The sequence below is a fragment of the Lontra canadensis genome, unplaced genomic scaffold, assembly GCF_010015895.1.
Source record: "Lontra canadensis isolate GAN:19392208 unplaced genomic scaffold, GSC_riverotter_1.0 scaffold11, whole genome shotgun sequence".
NCBI lineage: Eukaryota > Metazoa > Chordata > Mammalia > Carnivora > Mustelidae > Lontra > Lontra canadensis.
In genome coordinates, this window is record NW_022631005.1 from 2,464,149 (window position 1) to 2,473,671 (window position 9,523).

The 9,523-nt window shown below is 40.0% G+C and overlaps 1 pseudogene; it reads left to right on the plus strand.

Annotated features, from left to right (window-relative positions):
• The first annotated feature begins 7,538 nt into the window (after nucleotides 1-7,538).
• Nucleotides 7,539-8,825, plus strand: LOC116866950 (annotated as a pseudogene).
• The last annotated feature ends 698 nt before the right edge of the window (nucleotides 8,826-9,523 follow it).

The window sequence follows — 9,523 nt, forward strand, 5'->3', positions numbered from 1 at the left end:
ACTCATTTGTGCATGGCTTCCTCTACTCACTATTATGTCTGTGAGATATTATCTATGTTGTTGTATAAAGTTTTAGTTCTTCATTCTCATTGCTGTGTAGTATTCCATTATGTGACTAGCATACATTTTATTTATTTTTAAAGATTTTATTTTTATTTATTTATTTGAGAGAGACAGATAGTCACAGAGATAGTGAGAGAGAGCACAAGCAGGAAGGAGAGGGAGAAGCAAGCTCCCACCCAGCAGGGAGCCGGACCTGGGGCTCAGTCCCAGGACCCTGAGATCATGACCTAAGTCAAAGGCTGAAACTTAACTGACTGAGCCACCCAGGTGCCCCTAGATTATACTTTATCTATTCTACTGCTGATGAGCATTCAGATTGTTTCTGGTTGGGCCAGAATAATGCGCCTGTGTACATTCTTGTACATATTTTTCGGTGAAAATATGATTTCTGCTGACTAGCACATGTAAATCTGAAAAAATAAATCAAAACCACATAAAAATCAAAACTACAAATAAAAAATCAAAACTACATTAAAAAAGTCATTTTCCCTTTTCCCTCTACAGACCGTTCTATCAATATGCAATTCCCTCAATAAACAAATTCTTTTAAAATATAAATGGGGGTGCCTGGGTGTCTCAGTCGGTTAAACGTCTGCCTTCAGCTGAGATCATGGTCCCAGGGTCCTGGGATCTAGCCCTGCGACAGGCCCCTCGCTCGGTGGGGTGCCTGCATCTCCCTCTGACTGCTGCTCCCTCTGCTTGTGTTCTCTCTGTCAAATAAAATCTTAAAAAAAAATATATATATATATATATGTATATATACATATATATGTATCCAAAATTAATCTCCATTCACACCTTATTGTGAATTTCTATAATCTGATGAAATCAATAGCTAGTTGAGAAGCTTCCCCTGGTGCTAGAAGGGGTAAGGAAATCTGGGTGAGGAAAAAGGAGTGGGAGATTGGGTATGATAGGAAGACAGTGAGTGTTGGAACTTGAGGGGTGAGGCTAGGGAGAAGGAGGCAGGAGAGGGGAGATATACTGACTTTTCCACTCATTCCAGGTCTTGGCTGTTTCCTTCTGACAAGAATCACTAAAATGATAGTTAATGTGATCTGTCTGATTTAAAATGGTTTACAGTTGACAAAGTGCTTTCATATATCCATTACCTCGTTTGATCCGGCTCTCACAAGAAGTTGGGTGTTTTCACAACTGTTCTTCTTTTAGATGCTTAAGGCTTAAAGTTGGATATCACAGTTGGATGGGTAGGATTCCAATTCCTCCCTCTGAGGCCAGGCTCCATAAGCTAAACACATTTAGTTCACCTTCTCCAGAACAGTTTGGTATCTCCCTATTCAGTTCCCATCTCAGAAAGTAGAGAAAGAAGGAGGAATTAAAGTGCAGGGGGAGCAGAAAATATGTCTTTGACATCTTTCTTATCAAATATTGTAGACCTTAAGAGATAAGCTGGAGGTCTGTCATAGGTGATTAAGGGGCAAAGTGGTACAGACTTGCAGAGTCTACACTTTGGCCTTCTGCAAGTGGGCAGTGACTGGACAAAGATGGTAGGGTAGGGTGAAGTGGGTGAGTGGGGGTGTGGAAATCCAGGATAGGCCCAACCCAGCAGGCTTGGTAGGGATGGAACATGGGAATGGTAATGAAAATGGCATTGGAACTGCTGAGCACAGTCTGAGCTGGAAAGAAATGTTAGCGTATCTAAGCTTTGGGTGAAATGGTACAATGGATGGGATGTCCTAAAGAACTTGTAGTGAGTCTGGGAGTGCAGATGGGTACTAGGGAAGTAGTTGAGCAGCCAGTTGAGCAGCTAGTCTGAGATCTTGGAAGTGATGAGCAAAGAGGCCCAGGTTGGGGTGTGGTCAGGCATCTCAGTGAATCTTGTTTCAAGAAGGATTTTCAAAACTTTTATCTGGACTTGTAGTTGTTTGAGAGTCTTTGAATATGGTTCAGTTGAGTTTACTGTAAAGCACCCCCAGCAGTCTTAACATAAGATGGAAGGGGTGGGGGATGTGGTGCAGGCCTCCTGCGAACAGTCAGGCAGAATGGGATTCACATGAAAACCCCTGACAGCTACTCCCCCTGTGTCTTTTGCTTCAGTGCCCTGAGAAAGGATTAAGGCTGATCCATGCCAACCCTGTCAATGGGCTCATTCTAACTTGGCAAGCAAATTGTTGTTGACAGTTTCTAGGTGTGCATTTTCTTAGAGATGGATTCTGTGAAAGAAAAATCAGATTCTTGTTGCCAAAGTATTAATTTAACAAATAAGCAAGTTGCAAAATGCCAAAGGGGAACATGAAAATGTTTCCAGGCTTCCCAATGGGCTCATCAAGAACTGCTTGTCTGCTACCTCCCACACTAAAAAGGCCCAACATCTTCGCTATAGATAGAGTGTTTCACCTTTTCCTTAACAAAGCTTACAGGTATACCTTGGGACCTCAGCACTGTATACACATAAGGATCTTCTCATTTAATATGCAAAATAAACAAAGAGTATGTTTTCCATTTTGAATCTATAAACATAAAAGTGTGCAGGAGATTAAGTGTTCTGCATCATTTAATAAGGGATTAAAACGGGATCCTTAATTTCTGATTAGGTATCTATATCCAAGTATCTATCCTCCATAGAGAACATAGAGTTTGGGAGTGTCACTTTCTATAGACCCAAACCATTAGCCCTGTAACCTGGTCAGGCTGTTGGTTTAGACATATTTCATCAGGGCTTGGCCCCCTTAAAGAGCAGGCAGCCCTCAGTGCTTCTTATTCTCTAACTTCTAAAGTATCTGAAGGATTTGGCTATCCCACAGGCCTCTGAGATAAGGACCGGATTGCCCTTCCAGGATTTCAGAGTTGTTCTTTGGGGACAGCCCAACCCTGATTGCTCAATTTTGCAGGCACAAGAACAGATGAATCATCCGTACGTGAGTTCCTCTTCCAGGCTATCTGAGGTTTCTTGGATGACGTTTTAATTTATAAAATAAAGTAGTAGCCTCTTTAATGTTTCTGCTACAAATGGCCTTTTCTATGTATATTTCAAATTTCAAAAAAACAGTCTTCCTACAGATGAATATAAATATGAGTTTCTTTCTTTTTTTTAAAGATGTATTTATGTATTTATTTGAGAGAGAGAGTGTGGTGGGGAGGGGCAGGGGGAGGGAGAGAAGAATCCATAGGCCGACTGCCTGCTGAGTCTGGAGCCACACTTGGGGTGTAGCCATTGTCCTGAGATCATGACCTGAGCCGAAGTCAAGAGTAGGATGCTCAGTCAACTGAGCCACCCAGGTGCCCCTAGAAATTGGAGTTTCTTAAAATTTCATGAAGCTCTTTATGTAAGGAAAAGACAAACAAATGAGGGGCTAGTTATACATGCTATTAACACAGATGGGTATTGAGTGAGTTTTGTAAGGCATAAAATTGGGATGTTATGTATCTTCTAACTTAAAAAGTGTTCCATTTGGGGTGGCAGGAGGAAAGGAGATAGCTCTTGGAGTTGAGTCATGAAACATGTTGCCTTTGGAGAAGAGGAGCGACTGGGTGTCCACCAGCCTGGTGAAGGTGGAATGAGAGGTACAGGTAGTGTTAAAAAAATTTTTTTAATACAGTCTTTTTATTAAAAAGGAAGACTTTCTCATATTTCAAATAGGAAATATGACAAAAGACAGAAGGGAGAAAATAAAAAACACCTTAATACACCACTGATTACTAATTTCTGCAGTGGCTTTCCATTATTTTGGGAATTAACTTCTAAATTCAGGGAGGAATGATAATTACCCTTGAAAATACCCTAAGTCACTCAGTTTTGGAATAGAATGTTGCTTCCTCAGTGAGCAGCTAATGAAGTAGTTGTGTTTATAAGCCTTGTTATTTAAGAAACAAAAATAAAAGTTTCTGTTAACACTAGAATCGCACTCAGCACGACTAGATACTCAAAGCATGAAAAGCATATGGGACCAGAAATCGTTCAAATTCACATTACCTCCTTCATATTTACTTTAAGTTCAAGCTAATTGAAAGGAAGGTAAGGCAGAAATCACCATACCATTTAATATGTTCTCACCTGCTCTCCCCTCCTCCTTTCTTTCTCCACTTTCCCTCTTTGTTCTTTCTTTTTTGCCACCTACTCTTACTAAGTTTAAGTGAACCCTAGTGATGATAATGCTAAATGATGTTACTGTATTTATAATACATTTGTATCTATCCTTCACTAACTTTTAAAGTTACAAAAATACATACATATTAATGAAAAATCCAAATAGTACAGAAAGTATGAAATAAAAAGTAAAAAATATTTTTCCAACCTCTTGTCTCATCTGTTGGCATTCTTTCCACTTTGAGAGAAGGAGCAAGACCCAGTGTTGGGAGCTCCTTTCTGCACTTTTATAAACTATGCTCTTTGTGAATATTGTGGGGTTTTTTGATTAAAAATTTTTTAAAAAAGATTTTATTTATTTATTTGAGAGACAGAGCAGGTGGATGGACAGAGGGAGAGAATCTCAGGCAGACTCCCCACTGAATGGGGAGCCTGATTCAGGGCTTGATCGCATGACCCTGAGATCATGATCTGAGCTGAAATCAAGGGTCAAACGCTTAACTGACTGAGCCACCCAGGCGCCTCACGAATGTGTATATTTTAAAATTATTTTAGTGGGCTTGGAGAGCAAGAGGAGAGGAAATGCATCTGCTCAGTCTACCACCTTGAACCAGAAGCCCTTTAAGAGTTTTTAAAACTATGCTTACATTCACACATTTATTTATTTTACGAAATTGGAACCATTGAGCACATATTGGTTGTCGCCAGTGTTTGTCCTTAATAAACTTTAGAAAAAAAATTTTTTTTAGGGTTCAGATAAAGAACTTTTATTAAAGCCACTACTTAAAGAGGCATGATGAAAGCTATGGGAATACCTGATTGTGGGGAGACTCAGAACTAACCATGAGACATTCCTAAACCCTCATGGAGAGACACCCCTTCTGCCAAAGTCTGCAGCACCCAGGCAGGGAGGGATTAAGGACAAATACCATGATTATCTACCTCCTCCTGACACCTGTTCTCATGCGGATGCCTCCCGTTGGCCAGACCAACAAAGAAGCCAGCCAGCAAGGGAACCTGAGTGTTGCAGCCTGCCCTGGTCAATACCTGGGGTTGCAGAGCTCAGAGACTGGCAAATGAAGAATTATCAGCACAGAAATCATTCATATTACGTTGCAAATGTACAAATTATTTACATATGAGTAGAGGGAAGATACAACCTTCTATTAGTAAAATGTGAAGTAATGTTAAATATTTTGGGTTGATGAAGTCTACCTTTTAATCCTCAGATCACCATTGATCTCTTACAAGTTGTCAACCTTAAGACCTAAGTTGTCAACCTAAGACATTCTGTGTTACTCATGAAAATAATGAGATAATAAAAGGTGAGATTAGGATGTCCCAACCAGACTGTCTTTTCTCTCCTAATTTATTAAACTTTAGAAATCTTATCACATTAATAAATATTTACCTATAACATTACTTTATTTATTTATTTTTAAAATTATTTAATTGACAGAGAGAGACACAGCGAGAGAGGGAACACAAGCAGGGGGAGTGGGAGAGGGAGAAAGAACCAGGCTTCCCTCCGAGGAGGGAGCCTGATGTGGGGCTCCATCCCAGGACGCTGGGATCATGACCTGAATTGAAGGCAGACGCTTGACGACTGAGCCACCCAGGCACCCTCCTATAACATTACTTTAAACATGAATAGTATACCTTCTATGGATGTATTTAACTAAACTCTTATTATTGGATATGTAGGTTGCTTTTACTATTTCGGTATGATAAATATAGCCTAGATAGTTTCACTATAAACATTTTTGCTGTAGACATCTTTGCAGTACTGCAAACATTTTCACTGCATAACTAATTGGCCAGAAGGCAATTATGTCATAAAAGAGAAAATAATGAAAAAATAAAAAGGAGATATTAATAAGGACATAGTGAAAAATGGAAAAATGTTAATAAATTAATTATTAATTTCTTCTTACTTTAAGAGAGGTATCAGTTTTCCAAGTGCCAGGATGTATATTTGTAACTGAGCTTTGTACTGGGTTGTGAAAGCCTTCCATGTGGTTGTTTGTTCTTTGCCTATTGTCACAGGCCCCTAATCTACATTCCAAAGTTCCATAGGAAATGTGGAAGAAATGCTAACTCTAGGATGCACTTGTTACTGATCTTTGTTACCTTTATAACTGATATTTTATCATTTTCTAGTATAGTCTAGTATGCAGTTTGGCTTTATACTCTCTTATTTCACACTTCTAGTAAGTTTATCACCATATTTTCTCACAAGTTGATGTACATATTTAACGTCTCCTAGTTTAAGACCACCATGTCTACTCATTGCTGCATAGACCATTATGAGAACTAGCTAAGATTTAAATAATATAAAAATGGGAACTTTACCAATGGAGAAATGAAACCAAACTGTCAACCAGTTATTTTTCATGGCGAAATTGCCTTACAGCCAATGATTATGGGGCAAAAATGTTTGTGGCAAAGATGTCTATAGCAAAGATGCTTATGGCGAAAGTACTGGACACAGCTGAGATGATCTGCCTAGTAAGTAGCTCAGCCTTTGCACATATCCTTAATTATTTCTCAAGATATAGTTCTAAAATTGAAATTGCTCCCCAAAAGTTATGTGCATTTTTAAAGCCTTTAAGCGCAATGGGTATTTGCTGTTTTTACCTCTTAACTGTGCTATCTAGAAGCTAACAATGAATATAGCTTCTTTAACTAGGGTGGGACACTACTAAAAACTTTTTTCAAGTCAGGGCACCTGGGTAGCTCAGTTGGTTAGGCGTCTGCCTTCAGCTCAGGTCATGATCCCAGGGTCCTTGGGATTGAGTCTTAAGTAAGGATCGCAGCTCAGTGGAGAGTCTCCTTCTCCCTCTGCCTCTGCCCACTGTCCCCGCTGCAGCCGCCTGCCCCCGCTGCAGCCGCCTGCCCCCGCTGCAGCCGCCTGCCCCCGCTCCCCCCCTGCTCATGCTTGTGCTTTCTCTCTCTCTCTCTCAAATAAATAAATAAATAAATAAATAAAGTCTTTTAAAAAAACAAAATTTTTTCATGCCAAGATCTGCCTCATCTTCTAAAGTAGGATTTCCCAGCACTAGGTTTGTGGGGGTGGAAGCATGATCCACCTCCTTCCAAAAACTGGAGTGAGTCACTATCAGCTTTCTTTTCTCCACCCTCACATCCCAGCCCTTTTTTTTTTTTTTTTTTTTTTTTTTTTTTCCAAGAGAGAGAATTCAGCCTAAGGGTTCCATTGGATTGGAATTGGAGAGAGGTATCTGTTCCAGGTCTTTTTGCTTCCAGACTGGAATTCATCTCATCTCTTAAAACAGAGCATTCTTAAGATAAACTCTTATCTAAAGGCTAATTTAAGGTAACTTAACCAATGTAACAAAGTAAAAAGAAATCTCAAACACAAGTTTTTGAAACTATTAGCAATAAAAAGGGCTATTAAAAAAAAATAATAATGGCCCTTTCTGCCTCTCAGCTGTCTTGGCGGCTGCTCTTGGTTGGGGCTGTCCTACGTGTAAGGCAGGAGGATGATGGCTGCAAAGAAGACAAAAAGTCACCGGAGTTGATCAACTCCAGACTCCAAGTCATTATTGAAAGTAGAAAGTACGTGCTGGGGCACGAGCAGGCTCTGAAAATGGTCAGACATGGGAAAGTGAAACTGGTCATCCTCACCAGCAACTGCCCAACCTTGAAGAAATCTGAAATAGAACACGGTGCCATGTCGACCAACACTGGCGTCCATCACATCATTATAGTGGCAATAATATTGAACTGGGCACAGCATGTGGGTAACACTACAGAGTATGCATGCTGGCTATCATTGATCCAGGTGATTCTGATATCATTAGAAGCATGCCAGAATAGACCGGTGAAAAGCAAATCATGTACAATTTTTCTTTAACAAAACTGGCCAGAGCTTGTGTTTTTTTGTTTTTTTGTTTTTTAAGTGAAATGAACTTGTGATGGATATTATTCTGGTGGTAAGATTCATGTGAATTCTGATGTCTGGGTAGATTCCCCCGTGTAAGTTACATTCCTTCCTACCTGAACTCTACAAGGCTTTCACAGACCATCTTAGGGCATGAAGAAAATCCAGCACGTGGGCTTGCACATATACCTCACCACGCACACTCCTCTTTCTGTTTTCCTTGCTATTGCTACTACCATACCACCATCATCAAAGTCTAGCAATGCTTTTAAAATATGTAATGTGGTCGTTATGGCTGATCAGGGCATTTTCTAGGTTAAAAAAGCAAAGGACATACAAAAATGAATTTTCAAAATCTGTAATGGTATATATATTGTTTTAAATTTTACAGGGCACTTTCACATATCTCACTTGGTCTTATAATACTCCTACTAAATAGATATTAAGACCCCCTTTCACAGATAACAAAACTGAGGTGGATAGAGGCTTAAAAATTCTTCAAGACAAAGTTTAAGGTTTTTCCATTTCAGGATGCTCCCCTTCCTGTAGGTTCTGTGCTCAGGGATTTCACCCTACTGAAATTGCTCTTCATCTGAGGAGGAAGCAACAAGATGAACTGCTAATTCTCTGGGATCAGAGATTTTATGTTTCTTCTTACAAAGCCCTTACATTCTGCTTCCCATCAGGATCATGGACAGTTTGAGCAGGTTCCTGTACCAGACCTACCTGATGGATGAAGCAAATGATTCTGAGCTTCCTTTCTCTAGGACTAAACTCATGGACACAGAAATACAGGCTAAGATCTTCCAGTAAAACTAATTCCTACTGTGGGTCATCTTACATTCAGCTAATTAGGAATTACCTTTTTTTTAAATGTGTGTATTTTTAAAAATATCTTATTTATTGGGCGCCTGGGTGGCTCAGTGGGTTAAAGACTCTGCCTTCGGCTCAGGTCATGATCCCGAGGTCCTGGGATTGAGCCCCGCATCGGGCTCTCTGCTCAGTGGGGAGCCTGCTTCCTTTCCTCTCTCTCTGCCTGCCTCTCTGCCTACTTGTGATCTCTGTCTGTCAAATAAATAAATAAAAATCTTAAAAAATATATTTTATTTATTTATTTAACAGACAGAGATCACAAGTAGGCAGAGAGGCAGGCGGGGTGCGGGGGGTAAGCAGGCTCCCCGCTGAGCAGAGAGCCCGATGAGGGGCTTGATCCCAGGACCCTGAGATCATGACCTGAGCCGAAGGCAGAGGCTTCACTCACGGAGCCACCCAGGTGCCCTAGGAATTACTTTTGAGACAAATAAGCATAATTAGAACTTTGCAAAATACTTCTGTAAAATCTTAAATGATTCCTATCAGAGAGCTTTGTTTTGCCTGAAGTGGACAGAAGCACTAACTTGCTTAAATTAATAATTGGGAGTAAAAAAGAAAGAAAATACCAGAAATTTCCCTTTAAAGTGGCCAGGTTTATGAGTTAAGATATCTAAGAAATGGAAAGAATTTAACATGGT